The sequence below is a fragment of the Gymnoscopelus braueri genome (assembly GCF_963280865.1).
Source record: "Gymnoscopelus braueri genome assembly, chromosome: 7".
Taxonomy (NCBI): Eukaryota; Metazoa; Chordata; class Actinopteri; order Myctophiformes; family Myctophidae; genus Gymnoscopelus; species Gymnoscopelus braueri.
The window spans coordinates 2,121,108-2,138,547 of NC_137608.1; the positions used below are offsets into that span (position 1 = coordinate 2,121,108).

At 42.0% G+C, this 17,440-nt stretch overlaps 1 long non-coding RNA gene across 2 annotated transcripts in view; it reads left to right on the forward strand.

Annotated features, from left to right (window-relative positions):
• The first annotated feature begins 212 nt into the window (after window positions 1-212).
• LOC308087873 overlaps window positions 213-17,440 on the forward strand; it is a 32,950-nt gene continuing 15,722 nt past the window's right edge. The window contains exons 1-2 of one of the 2 annotated variants that reach the window (XR_013933369.1): window positions 213-236; window positions 8,488-8,666. This is a non-coding gene — a long non-coding RNA (uncharacterized lncRNA). The remainder of the gene's footprint in view (window positions 237-8,487; window positions 8,667-17,440) is intronic. The other variant, XR_013933370.1, reaches the window with a different exon arrangement.

Consider the following 17,440-nt stretch of genomic DNA (forward strand, 5'->3'; position numbering starts at 1 on the left):
CGTTCCAAAAAATCCTCTGTTATGCATATGCCATGTGTGAGTGAGATGTATTGTACGTTTACATGAAGCATGGCATGGATATCAAATTGTCCTAGTAATTACCAATAAAATGTGTTGTTATTATTATTATAACTGTAGTACAGTACTGTCACTTTAAGACTGCACTGCAGTCGAGGGTTTATGACGTCATCATAGCTGCGCCTCGCCGTGCTCAGTTCATGCAGGATTCAGAGCAGGTATTGTTTATTTTCTCCGTCATATTTAACTTTTTTATGTCCTTTTAACTCAGCTGTATGCAATTATACATGATACTGGCTAGAATATGCACAGGTGTCTTATGTTCGAATATAAAGTTTGTAAATGCACTTTTGCATCCTTTACAGTAGACATGTTTACCGTTCCTTGTTGTGTGTAGCTAAACCTGTTAGCCCCAAGCCCCCAGAACTACAGTAGAACAGTGAAGCGGCCAAGCCTGGTGGTCTTCTTCTTCTTCTTTCGTGTTTTTTTGGCAGTTGGCAACCATTTAAGGAGCATTACCGCCACCAGCTGGACTGGATTGTGAACTGGACATGTACAGTAAACCAATAAATAAAAATAAAACTATATTCTATTGACTAACTGGGTTTCTCTTATGTATCTAATGATATTATCATATATTTTCCCTGCTGCTTTCCCTAATGTTCATGTTTGTTTTGATGTAGGTTGACCATAGATGAGAAAAGCGGTCAAATGACTATTTTACCCCCTGGAAATCAACTTGCCGCCTTACCTAACTAAACCCTAATAATCACCCTAACTAACCTAACCAGCAAACAAATTGTGAAACGGCCAATGAAAAATGCGAGAATATTCTCCTGCTTTAAAGTTTAGGCTACCAGCTCGAGCTGTTTAATTTAACTGCGTAGTAGGGAACACTGGAACTCAACGTGCGTCAGACTCGGATTGTGGGCTATATGTATCGCAAAACGAGAGTTTGAAAATATCTTGGGACATTGTTGTTCACCTACAAAAAGACCACAGAAGAGGAGGAGACGGGCCCAGAAAGAAACTATAGCCAAAGTTGGAGAAAGAGACATAAACAGGTGGATGCTGAAGGAACCAGGGACCAGATAAAGGATTTGGTGAATGGAAAGAAGATGCATTCATGAGGAGATTTAACTCAGCGGAATCATTGCCTGCATCTCTACTGATCGCAACCCCCTCTGGTTGTTGAAGGAAGAGGCTGACAGCCCTGACCCCTCCGTGACCCCGCAGCCTCCCCCGAGATGACCCTGGCCGTTACCATGACAACAGCCGGACCCTAGACCAGCTCCTCCAAGAGGTCACACAAAGTCTTTTTTTTCCTTCCTAAGCTACCACCACCATGTCGTCACTTACCTTATCATCCGCCTGCGACAGCTGTCATCTCCTAACGCAGAAGGTATCGGAGTTGGAAGGAAGAATATCCATATTATACCAGATCAAGGACGACGAAATGAACATCAACTCCATGCTCACCACCATCTGCCATGACGCCGTTGCTTCGATCCTCGGACCCGATTCACCCGACGCTGTGATTTCCGCTGGTCCCCACGTAGCCGGCCCTGTCGTGGCGGGCGAGCTGGACGCGACCATCCCGGCAGTGGCGGGGAGGCGGTCACCGCACGTTCCTGTCGCTAACAGGGAGCTGGACGCGACTGTCCCCGCCGTAATGGGGAGGCTAGTCCCGTTTGTTCCTGGCGCCAGGGCCATGCTGGACGCGACTGTACCAGCGGCGGTAGACTGGATGGTACCGAGGGCCCCGCGGCTGGATGCCTCTGTCCGGTGGGACCTTGAGGGTGCTAGGCCTAGGTTGGGACCGTCGTCTAGCTCCACACCGGTCCCCTGGACAAAAGTTGTTCGGTCCAAACATGACAGAAGATCTCGTCCCGGTTCTACCTCACCCCAAGCCCCCCCGCTCACTACAAGAAATACATTCTCTGTTCTGGACAATTTTGACTACCCCCCACTCAACGCCCATACTATCCCCCCAGTGATCCATGGCCCGCTGCCTGGTGGTGCGCCGTCGCCGTCACTCCCCCGGGTGGACGAGCACCCCCCAGCCGCTGTCCATTGCACCCTTCGAGCCGACCCGGGCTCGATGGGTGGTGGCCCCCACAGAAAATCTAGTTTCTCTAGCCAGAGAAATGACCGCCACAAACTATTGAGGGTGGCTGTCCATCGCCGATCGGAGGGTCCTTGTCCATCGCCCCCCCCCGACGCCTCCTGACGTATCCGCTCCATTGCCTCTCTTTCCCCCATCCACGGCCATTATTGGCGATTCTATCATAAAGCATGTCCGATTCATCAATGCAATAGTCCACTGTTTTCCTGGAATAACCACAACCAAACTCATCGAAAAAGTCCCCGAAATCCTGGCCTCTCTCCCGCTGTCCATCACAAAAATAATTGTCCACTCAGGAGCAAATGATCGGCATTCTGAGATATCAAGGACGAGCTTTAATCGGCTCTTTGATCTTCTCAGCAGCTGTGGGAAGACCATTTATATTTCAGGTCCTCTGCCTACTATGCACGGAAATGTTCGCTTTAGCCGTTTACAGTCCCTCCACTACTGGCTTCAGTCTACATGTCACAGTCTTTCATTAGCTATATTCCCAATTTCTTTTTGTTTTGGGACCGTTCCTCTTTTTATATGCCAGACGGCCTACATCCAAATAAAAGTGGAATCCAAATGCTTTCACTTAATCTTCGTCGCACTGTGGCTGAACATACATGTACGCGACCACGTTATTGACTGTTTACACCACCTGACCAGTCTGTTTACACGGCCGAGGTGACTACTTCCGGTCTCACTCGAATTACTTCCGGTTCACAACAACCAAACTGTCTTGCCCACAACCACCCCAGCGCCCCCCTGTGGCCAGGTGGACTCATGAAATCCACTACTTTCCATATCCCTACTGCAATCTCTGTTAGAGATTATCCCCAATACTCAAATCGCACTGTTACAGCCCCTAATTTAATTCCAATTCCAATTCAACCTATCATGACTGCCCTTACTCCTATTTCATCTATTCCATTGTCCCCAGAAGTTTTTAAAAATAGGAAAGGTCTAGGGATGATTCATTTAAATATTAGAAGTGTTAATTAAAAAATGGACTATATTAAAATACTAGTTCATCAGACTGATCCAGACCTACTTATTTTGAGCGAATCATGGCTAAAAAAACATATAAATGATACAGCCATTGCCTTAACCGGATATAATTTATTTAGAGTTGATAAGGCAAAACGAGGAGGGGGGGTGGTCATTTATGTTAAATCATCTTTCTCTGTATCAATCTTGGACTCTGTGACCCGGCCAAATTATTATGAATTGCTCGCTCTGAAGATTCAAATAGGGCCATCTCCTGTAGTCGTGGTAGGTGTTTATAGACCTCCTTCTGCTGTGTCGGATTCCATTCATGCCTTAGCAGGTTTAATATCCAAATACTTAGACAATGAATGTATCGTTATGGGTGATCTTAACCAAAACTGGATTAATGCTTCATCTGACCGCCTTAAAGAAATTTGCAGTAGCTTAAATCTTACCCAGCTGATAACTGAGACTACAAGGCCAAATTTGAAGGACAATATCAAGGATACCCTTATTGATCTTTTATTTTCAAATAAACCTGATAAAATTGTGGCCAGTGGTGTTTTTGAGCTTGGTCAAAGCGACCACTGCCCAATCGCCTGTGTTAGGAGTACACGTTTAACAAAAACAAATTCCTGCATGGTCACTAAAAGATTTTTTAGACATTTTAATGAACACACGTTTTTAGCCGATCTACACCATAGTGATATTCACCTCACAACAGAACTCTCAGAGCTACAACCGGCCCTAGAGTTTTTTATACATATTTTTAACTCAGCTGTTGACAGGCATGCTCCGCTGAAGCAATTCAGAGTCAAAGATAGAACAACACCGTGGTTCTCTCAGGAGCTATCAGCCCTATTTAAAAGAAGTTATAATGTTTGGTCTCGTGCTAGACGCACAGGAGATCCCGCACTCTGGTTGTCCTTTAAACAACTCAGAAATACATGTACCACCGCTGTAAGGAAAGCCAAATCAAAATACTTTTTAGATCTCATCACTAGCTCATACTCCAACCCAGCCAATTTTTGGAAAGCTATTGATTTAAACAAAAACAAATCCACAAATCCTCTGCCTATACATATTAAATATGATAATTTGGTGCTTATAGACAAAGCTGAAATCTGCCTGGTTTTTAATAGACACTTTGAGGATGCAGGGAACTTATTTCAAAATACCTATGCAGGCCCCCTTGTGAATACCAGCAGTGACATGTGTCGTTTGGACCACCGCCAATGTTTTTCTTTTAAACCTTTTACCCCTCGTACTGTTCTGGATGAATTAATAACAATTAATGCAAAAAGTTCACCGGGGGAGGATAATTTGGACCCATTTTTTATTAAATTAGCTGCTCCAATTATTGCAGAGCCTCTTGCACATATTTTTAATCTTTCTATCTGTGAAGGTGTTTTCCCCAGTTTGTGGAAAACGGCCCATGTGACCCCTCTTTTTAAAGGTGGTGATAGAGAGGACCTAAACAATTACAGGCCAATCTCAAAACTGCCCTGTCTAGCTAAAATCATGGAATCACTAGTCAACAACCAACTCAAGCCGTTTCTTTCAAATTTTTCAGTTTTAAGCCCACAACAATCAGGTTTTCGAACAAACCACAGTACTATATCAGCAGTCACCTTAGTCAAAAACCATATAATTAATGCATTAGACAATGAACAACACTGTGCTGCTATATTTGTTGATCTTTCGAAGGCGTTTGACACTGTAAACCATGGCCTGCTTTTAGAGAAACTTCGCAATATTGGCCTTGACAATATGGCCCATTGTTGGTTCCAGGACTATTTAACCGGCAGGCGTCAGTGTGTCAAGGGAGGGGATGTTCGATCGGAATTCCTGCAGGTTACCAACGGTGTGCCTCAAGGTTCCGTCTTAGGCCCAGTCCTTTTTACCATCTACATAAATAATATAGTCTCCAAGCTAAAAGACTGTCAATCCCATCTATATGCAGATGACACAATTATTTACTGTACAGCTGACACAGTCCAAGTGACAATGGCAAAACTCCAACAAGCTTTTAACTCCCTGCAAGATGCACTCATCGCACTTAAACTAGTCCTGAACTCAAGCAAAACTAAATTTATGCTATTTTCAAGAGCTAAAAACATAGATTATAACTGTTTACATATAGATACTTTTAGTGGATCCTCTATTGACAGAGTTACAGAATATAAATATTTGGGTATTTGGCTCGATGAAAAACTATCATTCAAACATCACATTGCTGAGCTCACCACCAAATTAAGACAAAAAATTGGATTTCTTTACAGAAACAAAGTCAGCTTCCCGATGATCTGCAGGAAAAGGATCGTTGAAGCTGTATTTATGTCAGTATTGGATTACGGTGATGTAATTTATAGAAATGCTGCTCCTACTACCCTTTTACCCCTAGACACAGTTTATCACTCAGCACTTAGATTCATTACTGGTGAAAACTACAGCACCCATCATTGTACCCTTTACGACAGGGTAGGTTGGTCCTCCCTCTCTGAGAGAAGAGATAGGCACTGGTATCAGTTTATTTTTAAGGCTATCGATGGGAAGGTTCCACCCTACCTTACATTACTATTAGAATGGAAAAAAAGCACTTACCAGACCCGCTCAAGTGACTGGCTTACACTTGAGGTTCCACCTGTTCAGTCTGAACTGGGGAAATCTGCTTTTTGCTTTGATGCTCCTATTTCATGGAACACCCTACAACTTGCGCTAAAAATGTATGCCCCAATATCCTATGGACAATTTAATCACCTGCTCTTAAATCTCCCTACCTCAACATGTAATTGTTTTTAACTTACAAATGTTCTGTTATGGTTTATTTTGTTGTTTCAGTGTTTTATACATGTATGTGCCTTAATTGTTGATTTTTGTATATGTAATCTCGTCAGCATTGCAAATGAGGGTAAACCTCAATGCTCTTTTCGAGAATAAATAAAGGTTTCAATCAATCAATCAATCAATCAAGAGACCTGACAGTGTTAAATCATGATGTTTCCCCTTTTCCAACTCCTGATATAATTGATTCCTCTCATTGCTGTAGTTCCCACATTGGAGAAGACGAGAAGTACATGTTCTACTGTTTCTTGTTCGTCACACTCTACATTTCCCTGTCGGGTGCTTCCCTATTCTATGTAGTGAATCATTCAGCCCTGTATGTCCAAAAGCCTGGTGGTCAAATCTGAGAATGCACTTAAATGCTACTGCGAGTGCGTCTCCCATTTTGAGCGCATGCTCACGACGCGTCACAACCCATGGATCCATTCCATTGGTTCATATTGGTTCCATATTGGTTCCTATTCTTACTTCCGGGTGCTTCAAAACGCCACTGAGCACTTTAATAGAAATGAATAGCTGGGGGCGGGGCAATCCGCCCTCTAGATATATTATAACTCTATGGTTAGCCCCATTACGAACCTCTCACTCCGCTATACACAAATCCACGGAGCGCTGCACTTTAGGTGGCGCAATCATTGCTGCGGTGTCAGTCAGCTGCTGCTGCGGTTCTGTTCGTTTGTTGACGTTAGCAGAGCAGCCATAAACTAGCCTACTGGCACCTGGCGTAGGTGGTTCGTCCTGATTTTCTGTACATTTTTGTAAAGTTAGTGTTAGTAAAAGTTAGTAAAAAGCAGGGAAAAGAGTAACGTGAGGAGTCATGTCTGCAGCTGACTGACACCGCGGCAGCAGCTGACTGACTCTGACACCGCAGCAATGGTTGCACGCAGGACAGTGCTCCATGGATTTGTGTATACAGCTAACAGCTCCGAGATGAAGTTACACTGCGAGCTCTAAAGGAATCGATGGAATGGCCGCAAAGGGTCTGTGGCGTGTATTACCTTTTTCGCCGAATATCGTATCCAAAAACTAATGGTAGTTTCCAAACTGTACAGATGTTTGAGGATGTTCCGGAACCCTAGCTTTTTTGTCCGGCACGAAACAAACGTTTAAATCGCTTATTTAGTAAGCCTGTGGCTATGTTTCCCATTCAACCCGGAAAAACCACCTACGTCCGGCCATTACTGCTCCCGATTCGGCTACAATGGGAAAACATTGCCACGGCTGGCTAAATAAGCGATATAAGCGGGTGTTTCGTGCCGGTCCCAAAAGTTTCCGGAACATCCTCAAACATCTGTACAGTTTGGAAACTACAATTAGTTTTTGTATTCGATGAAAAAGGTAATCCACGGACCCTTTGCGGCCGTTCCACCGATTCCTGTAGAGGAACCTCATCTCGGAGCTATAGTGGAGTGAGAGGTTCGTAATGGGGCTAAACCTGTATGTACATTTTGTATTGGTTGTATTATTTGAGACACGCATACGGGTATTTCGGGGCATGGCCAAATTCTCCATTACTTCGCCGAGTCAAACAACACAGCTTTCACCATTGGAATTGCATTGTTACATTGTATGATTTAGTTTTTCGTCATAGCGCAAATTGCAAAACTATGGTGAAGTATTGTAGTGCAGGTGTATCCGATTGTAACGAGACCCGATCAACTTGACACAGCGTCTTCTGTTGTGCTGGTAACTGCAGATGTGAAATAACATGTAGCCGTCCTCGTCAATGCCATTTTTTTGTTTTCATATCGCAATGCCAAAAAATTCCGATTTGATTCTTGTTTGGATGAAGAAACGTCGGACAGACGGACACTCACGTTGCGTTGTGGACGTTCATGGTTCTCCGTTGGTTTTGTTATTGTTGTTGTTGAGAAACAGGAAGACAAGACAACCACTTCTTCCTGTGACAGTCTCTCTAACAATACATACACTTTTCATAAATGCAAATATTCGCCATTGGAGTCTGAGTAAACATGTGTAAGGTACAATAACTATTAAGCCCATTTAAAGCATGAAAATAAACACATGAATGAATGAATAAATAAATAAATAAATGTTCATCCCCTCGGGGGATTCACACTCTTCCCAATATCAGGGTAAATACACCAGACATGTGCTTACTCCGGTGCGCCATTCTTCTCACACCATTTGTGTACCGTAAACAACTCATAGAGTATACAACCAGCCATTAAAAAACAAAACCGACATGGTCGCTCGATTAACTTGAGACCTTAGTCACCACGCTGATTTTATTTTACTGGTCTCCAACACAGCTGTTAAATACAGATTTGTTGCTAAAATCTCTCAGCATCATCATCTATTATTCATCATGTTATAGGCTACTTCGAAATAGTAAATATGACATATGACGTGTTTTGTTTACTGTTTTGTAAAAAACATTTTGAAAATATTTCACATCTTCACTGTTTAACTCAAACTAAATGTATTATAAGTGTACTTACTTATACTTTTTTTTTTTTTAAACTGTGTGTGTGTGTGTGTGTGTGTGTGTGTGTGCGTGTATAAAGCAGAAGTCTACAAGTGATGGTCACAGCATGTTGCCTCATCACCACATGCATTCCTATGCCATGAGTCCAGCCATGAGTCAGGACCTTAGCTCTGCTGCCCCCTGGAGGACTGCTGCCTACATGTCTCCCATCTTCACCCTGGAGGAAAACAACAACCGCACTTGATACTGAGGCAGGCAGTGAGTAACACACACTCTCTCACACTCACACACACACACACACACACACACACACACACACACACACACACACACACACACACACACACACACACACACACACACACACACACACACACACACACACACACACACTTTCTCAGGCTCCATAAAGTTTAATACTGACTTTTTCAGGAGCAGAGTGGCTGAATATAGTAGTTACTGATCAAAATGTACATGCACCTGACCAGATCCATAGTGATCCGTTGGAATGAAGTTGCTTTGCTGGGTGCCGATCCACATCTATGTTTCCCACAAAACCGTTTGTCTGGTGAAAACCTAAACTATTTAATCAACCTTGTTATGCATAATTGCATAAATGTATTGTTGTCTGTCCTCAACTGTCCAACAGCAGTATTTGATTGATTGAATACTTTATTAGAAATGTAAACAGCACATGGTACAGTAAGACATTAAGGCTAAAAGGATAACACAATGCAGTCCTGGGGACTTGTTTCCATTGTGGTCGTATGTACTCAGTTTATCAACATAGCATACGAAATAAACACAATAATACATGTCATCAACAAATAAAACTAAATATTCAGACTTATATTAGCGTTTAAATGGTATTAAGCCCTCCTAGTAGGGGCTGTTAGTGACACGATAGTTCATTTTGTGATACAAGCGCCAGATTTTCCACAAAGTTTCTTCTGGACCTACTTTTTCACAAAAGCCTGTTAGCCACCCAAAAAAAAACAATATGGCTGCCATTTTCCAAAATGGCTGCCGGCGAAAGACATGCTATGTGGTTTTCGACCTGGATTGTGATTGGATAATTATTTTGGCATCGGTATATAGTTTTGACTCCCCCCCACCCCCTCCCCCCGTTAGCCACCCAAAAAAAAACAATATGGCTGCCATTTTACAAAATGGCTGCCAGTGAAAGACATTTTATGTGTTTTTTTTACCTGGTTTGAAATGATTTTGGCATCAGAATATAGTTTTGACTCCCCCCCCGCCCCCTCCCCCCGTTAGCCACGCAAAAAAATATATATATGACTGCCATTTTCCAAAATGGCTGCCGGCGAAATACACTTTATGTGTTATTTGAAGTGGATTGTGATTGGATAATCCAAATGTTTTCTGAGGTTGTACTGTAAAAAGGTTGCGCAGAATGCGCACCACTGAGCTAAGGGACTAACGGTACACAGGTGGAGAAATAAAACTAATCACAAGGTAACGAGACAAGACAGGAAACGTTACGACAAAATAAAACAAACACAACAGTAAAGTAAAAACTAAGTAACCACTTAAAACAGGACAAACTAACACATTACAAAACAGTACTGTACTGTTATTGTACAGCATAGTACTGTACTGAACTGTATTGCTATTGTACAGCACAGTACTGTACTGTGCTGTACTGTATTGTTATTGAACAGCACTGTACTGTACTGTATTGTTGTTGGTTACCAGTTCACGATTTAGTGAAGAATCTAGGCCCTGAAAAATCCATTGGCATCCTTTTCTTTCACGCTTTTACTGGATGAGAGGTCGTGTCAGCCTTTCATGGGAAAAGGCAATAAGACAGAAACCCGGTAAGTGTGGCCTGAAGTGTCTCATGTCTTCCAGAAGCTCAGTCAATACCCACCAGTAACAGTGCATGACAAGAACAGCACTGGTGATGGGGTTGATGATGCAAGATTTTACCTGTTTGCATGGAAGCAGAGGTCCTATGATGCCATTCCGCCTACAAGGGCATCTCTTGCACATCATGTGAAGCGTGCCACTTATCAAGTTGACCGTGTCTGAAGCCAGGCAACTGTATGTCAAATGCATACAGAGAGCCCTGCCAGCTGGGGATGGCGAGCAGAAGATGACATGACGGTCAAAACTATATGTTGATACCAAAATAATCAAAATCCAATCACAATCCAGGTCAACACATAAAATGAAAATGGCAGCCATATTGTTTTTTTTTGCGTGGCTAACGGGCTTTTCTGCAAGAGTAGGTCCTAGGCATTGTTCATGCCAAATTTGGTGCTTGTATCACAAAGTGAACTATTGTAATATAAAAATGGACCCGGACTATCCTGGATCTCTTTGGCTGAGCACATGTTATGTTGAGCGGTTAGCCAACCTGAGCCAAACCGTGCACACATGGAAATGTCATTTGCACAGTTAATTAAAGGAGAATTCCGGACAAATTAAGTGTTATCTTTGATGTCTCGTTACTCACCTACCGATGTGAAAAGTAGCGTTCTTTTTTTTCATATATTCCCCTGTCGTCATTTTTTAAACACCCTCCGTTGTTATAATGGGAGCGTGAGGGTTAGTGAAATTCGTCTATTATAACCGACGCAAAGTTGTTTTTTTCACTACTAGTATTCATAGTAGAGTCTCATGATAGTCAAACATGCGTTGAAACTATCTGCGAGGCTGCCGTCAATGGCGAACGATTTAACACTGGTTGCTTGTTTCTTCCAGAACCTGGCAACTCGTGTTGCCAGATTCTGGAAACAAGCAACCAGTGTTAAATCGTTCGCCATTAACGGCAGGCTCGCAGGAATTTTCAGCGCATGTTTGACTATCATGAGACTCTACAATGAATCGTAGTAGAGAAAAAAATAACATTGCGTCGGTTATAATAGACGAACTTCACTAACCCTCACGCTCCCATTATAACAACGGAGGGTGTTTAAAAAATGACGACAGGGGAATATATGAAAAAAAAGAACGCTACTTTTCACATCGGTAGGTGAGTAACGAGACATCAAAGATAACACTTAATTTGTCCGGAATTCTCCTTTAACTGTCAAGGACGACTTATGATGAGGCATCGTCCAAAAGCCCTCACTGCCAAGGACGACTTATGAGTTTTTTTTGTTTTGTTTTTTGTATTATTTATTTTTCACACAGAACCAGGAGATAACGTGATCCGAAGATTTACTGCTCCATTCACTTCCTGGTTAAAGTATTTGGGAAATCGCCTGTATCTCGACTCCTGTGTTTTACTACAGTATGTATTTTTGGCTAGACATGCTATTTTCAACGGTGTCAGCGGCGATTACATAGACAATTGGCTGGTGTCAAAAATTGGGTTACAAAATCGTGGGATTAAAATTTAAGTAAAAAAAAAGAAATCCGAACTAGTTGTGTTTTTCTAAATCTCATAACATAGGAGTGGACGGAAGTGAATCTTTTTGGGATGACGTCACATCCGTCCATTCCTTCTCTCGCAGTCAAGAGCGGAAGAGCGCCTTCTAGCGTAATTTTATGTTTTTTAATATAAAAAAATAATTGATGTCAATGGCAGTCAACGGTTGGATTTGAATTGACGTAGATCTACGCCAATGGCAGTGAATGTGTTAACACATTGACTGCCATAGGGTTTTCTAGAAAAGGCTTCCCCATTGCCAGACATTTTGACCATTCTGACTCATCTTTGAGGACTCACAGAATGTTTTGTACTATGACTATGAACACATGGAATATCTCAAAACAAAGCTTAGAATCTCTTCTTTCATCTGAAAAAATGAGTTGATAGCATGTTCCGTTTTTTAGCTAGAGGTAGTTGAATACAGCTTGGTTTTCACCAAAAACAGACCTTTTTGTTTAGAATAAGAGTTATGAGCGTTTCAGTAAGACACACACTTTAGAGGCATAAAAATGATTTCAAAAGTGTTTGACATTTATTTTGCACCATCATTGACATCAGTCATGTAAACAATACTTCGTTTATAAAAATAAAAAAAATGCCTTTGATTGTACATTTATCACTGTTTCCAAAGTGCAAGCTTATTTCAGCTCATTTCAAACAACATTTTTCACTGTATTTTTTTTTTTTTTTTTTTTTTTTTCAAAATAATAATAAATAATAATTCAAAGTTCAAAGTGCAACATCAATACATTCATCGAGAGCTTCCTTTTTCCAAACTTTTTGCCCACACAAGTCAAAATCTCAAGCCACACCTGTATTCATAGCAACAAATAGCAGATCTACAAGCTTTTACTGAGCTTGTAGATCAGCTTTTTTTTTCTTTTATACCATTTATGACAATTTGTGAAAATAAATAAATAAAAATAAGGGATGCCAGGGCGTGACCCCCCAAAATAATCATATTTGAACTGGGGACCACCATTTTGTTTGACTGGTTCCACAGATAAATATTGTGAAAATAGCAGATCTACAAGCTAGCCCTTTCTTCTTCTTCTTCTTCTTCTTCTTCTTCTTCTTCTTCTTCTTCTTCTTCTTCTTCTTCTTCTTCTTCTTCTTCTTCTTCTTCTTCTTCTTCTTCTTCTTCTCCTCCTCCTCCTCCTCCTCCCTCTCTCTCTCTGTGTCTGTGTGTCTTGTGTGATCTGTCTATATATTTATTTTATGTTTTGTGATTTTTTTGTATCCTGATGGCTGCTTGGTACAAAATGAATTTCCGCAAGGACAATAAAGTATATCTGTCTACAAGCTCACAACGAGGCGTTGAGATCCCAACCCACAGGTTGAAGACCCTCTGCTAGCGGTCACGTGAGACACATTCCACGCCAGGTTGTGAGAGCGAAATAAGCAACCAGGTCTATGAAAACAAGCCCAAACAAAGTGATAGATATGTACTATTTGTACCGCGTAACTTACTAAATTGACTAATAGTCCACACATCACATTTCAAGTCGAGTGGGGAAAAAGCCGATCCACAACACACGGTTGTGAGCACGGCGATCCGGGAGAGGGAGAGACTAGCCTCGGAAGTTTGTTTCAAAGATACTAATTGTGTGTGTGTAATACACACGCCCACGTTTTTCTTTGTTTGTTTCATAACAACACCTAGGGATCGGCAACTCTTGTGTGCATCTGTGTGAGGCGCGCGTGCGCGCGCACACACAAACACAAGCGTAACTTTTCTCTTTGTTTTAAACAACAACGCGATCGGCGACTACACGCGCGCGCACACACACACACACACACACACACACACACACACACACACACACACACACAGCCTCCGGTGAGAGAGAGAGAGAGAGAGAGAGAGAGAGAGAGAGAGAGAGAGGAGAGGAGAGAGAGAGAGGAGAGGAACCACCAGGGGAAAAAAAGAACAAACCTTCGGTCCTCCCCACGATCCATGATGCACGGATTAATCCATATACAAATAAACTCCGTGGACTGTGACGCGTGTTGCAATGATCGCGGTAAGTTTTTCTTTATTTGTTTCAAAACAATTATAGCGAGGCGACCACATCACTCGGCTCGGCTGATGTCGGCTTTATTTGTTTCAAAACAATGATGGCGACATTGGCGAGGCGATCACATCACTCCGCTTGGCTGATGTGTTTGGGGTCAGGGAAAGTGCATCCCTGTGCGTGAATACTCGTGCACGAGCATTACTAGCGCAAGCATGTGACGTGAACACGGATGCTTCCACCCGGTGCAGCATGCATGCTCCCCCTCCCACTGAACACAGGCAGCCGCGCGTGCAAATTACAAGCGCAAGCATATGCGCAAGCACGGTCGGCTGCTGCTGCAGTTTTCCCCGGGTGCTTCCTCACTGATCACATGCAGCCGCTTGCTGCTCGGATTAAATTTACGGTTTGATGGCGGACCCCCTGATTGACGTTATATCTTGGCTTTAGTGTTTTGTAATAATAATAATAACAATAATAATAATTTAAAAAAAAATTCAACTTCTATGTAATTTTCATGGATGAGATTAACTGACAATGTGCCTGAGGGGGTAATCTAACCTGGACCATTAAAAAGACCATAGCCCGTAGCCTACGGGATCGGCGCTTTACGGTTGGATTTATCGGCCCGTAGAACTACGGGCCCGGTGGTCAATGTGTTAAAGGCGAATTTTGCACCACGGTTTTCTTACCTTTTCTATGATGTTATGATATCCTAGGATGAATGGTACAGTAGGGGAAAAAATCATAACTCCATCCCTGGTCCGCCACAGCTAAAAACACGCACCAATATATAATAATGGATGATTATTAGCTAGATCGCATATTTTGATTTTTTTTATCTGACGTTCATTGTGACAGAACACTATGCGTGGTCACTCATGGCTGATGAGTCGTAGGAATGCATGTGGTGATGAGGCAACATGCTGTGACTGTGACCATCACTTGTAGACTTCTGCCTTATACAGCACGCACACGCACACGCACACGCGCACACACAGAGGACAACTAGTCAAGAGGAACGCTCGGCATCAATACACTAGAATGCGCAATATCTTGTTTTCTTTTATGTTTATGTATTATCCTCTATTGTCCGTTGCCCTGTCATAAAATTATAAAAAATCACACCCAGTGTGAAGTGGGCGGTGTGGTCATCACAGTGGTCATCATAGTGATGGAAGCTCACTTCAAAAAAAATATGGATTTTTTGAAGTGCATAATCCTATTTATAGGTTATTAATGTCATCATGTGTCTCGCTAGCCAATCACAGTGCTGAATAGAGTCAGCTAATATAGTCAGCCAATCACAGTACAGCTAGGGGTGTACTAATGAGCCAATCACAATACAGCTAATGAGGTGTCCCAACCCCACTTATAGGGGCGGCTACACCGCCCAAAAATGATAATACAAAATAAAACAGGTTGAGCTTTGCTATGAGTAGGCCATCACCCCTCGACTCAAGGCCGACAGAAAGCCTCTCTACATCCTGCATGTTTCCTCAGACGGCTGCCTGGTGGATGTCTTGAGAGAGAGAGAGAGCAAGAGAGCAAGAATTCCGTAGAACGGACCGATGTGCTCTAATGTTTTTTTTTTATCATCATTAATTTACCCTACACTTGAATTTTAGAACGTTTCAACTACCATTTTACTAAAACTACCCAGTAGAACCACAAAACAGCTGTCTGTCTCATTGATTGTCAGTGGCAGAGCATGTGTGCACATCGAATCACAGTAAAACCCAACGTTTGATAACAACAAAATATAGATTAATACATTCGACAAAATCCCAAAATTATGAATCTTAATATCCTGCAAGCAATAGAAATTAATAACTGCAAACAAATTCAAAGTTTAGGCTATCGATATCATAGAAAAGTAGAGAAGCTGTGACCTCACTGCTCTGATAGACAATAAATAAAAAATTGGCAAATAACATCTATATTCTGATCGTTTGTCAACAATGATCCAAATGGGATGTTTATTTCAGCAGCTAGAATGTGACAATTTGACAATGTTTGAGCAAGCACATTTTAGGTGTGCAGCTCCTTGTTTAAGTTAATTGCCTTCACCTGTTTTGATGCTGCGCAACAGGGCAGATCCCCGCCAGGCTGGTAGCTAGTTGACCTAGCCAATTAGAAGGATATCTGTTGAAACTGACTCATATAAAGAACCATACAGTATATAAGATATATATTGTCGCTGTCGGGTGGAAATCTTGTATGTCCAAAACTGTTCCTTTTTAAACATCATTATCCAATCTACAAGCTATAGTTATTAATAATTAAGAAATACTATATTTTAAATAGTGAACATTAACTAAAGTCATTATTAGTGCAAGCTCAATCACATTTCATTTGAATGAAAATAACTTGTGGAGAAAATACATACAATCTCTAATCTGTGAATTTAATGTGATTTGTATTTGCCAATACATTATTTTGTGAAATAAATGGGTTGTATTTCACAGATACTATTCTTGTACTATATTAAAAATAAATCATCCTAACCTTCAAGTTAAATTCATTATTTCCGTGGATCATTGTTTAATTTGATGGCCTTCCTGCCCTGGCATTTGTGCCCTCAAAAAATTGACAACACCAAAGGTCAAGTTAGCCTGGTAAACCCTCCCTCCGGAAATCTTCTATTCTATTTGATTCCAGGAGTGAGTCTGGCCTGATAGCCCATTGTGGGGGTTTCTAGTGGAATTACCAGCTAACCGAGCCTATCAGCGTCGTCGCACATCGTTCTGTGATTGACAGCGACAGTTGGCCAATCAGGTGGCGAGTTCGAGTGAGCCCAAAACACGAACGGCAGCCATCTTTTTCTGTCCGCTATAATCTCCGCGATTTTTTGACTTCAAAAAGCTCTCTAACTTCTATTTTGAGGCACGGAATTTACTTATAAGATATCGTTTGGATAGAATTTAGTTGTTTAACTTCATATATGTGGTCAATTAATCATGACAAAGCCTATTTAAAAATAAAAATTTAGAGAACCGGTAGGGGTGGGCAGTGACACCCATGTACCCGAATAAGGCAACCCATTTTGGGCTTGGCTGTCTCAAAAGTCCCGTTGACGTCACATTAGACTGGTGAACTGCTGATTGGCTGAAGGGGAAAAAATATCATTGGCTGAAGGGGTTGTCAGTCAACGGTATTACTTCCGCCCAACTCAGCCTGCAGCCAATATTGCAGAATGGGCGATCAGGCCAGACTCACTCCTGGAATCAAATAGAATAGAAGATTTCCGGAGGGAGGGTTTACCAGGCTAAGGTCAAGTGGCCTTGGCCCTAAAATTATGAAATTCCAGGCCTGGTTATCGCCGAAAGAAAAACGGCTCCACTGTCCAGGTGGAAGGACAACGTCCCGCATTGGGGGAGAAAGAAGAGGCACCCATTGCTGCTTTATAATGCCATGGAATTATGACAGCGTCTGCCTCTTTCCTATCTGGATACATACACAGTGCTGTAAAGTAACTAAGTACTCAATGTACTCAAGTACTGTACTTAAGTACAATTTTGAGGCACTTTTACTGGAGTGTTTCCAATTGTCTGTACTTTTACCTCTACTCCACTACATCTCAGAGGCAAATATTGTACTTTTACTCGACTACAATT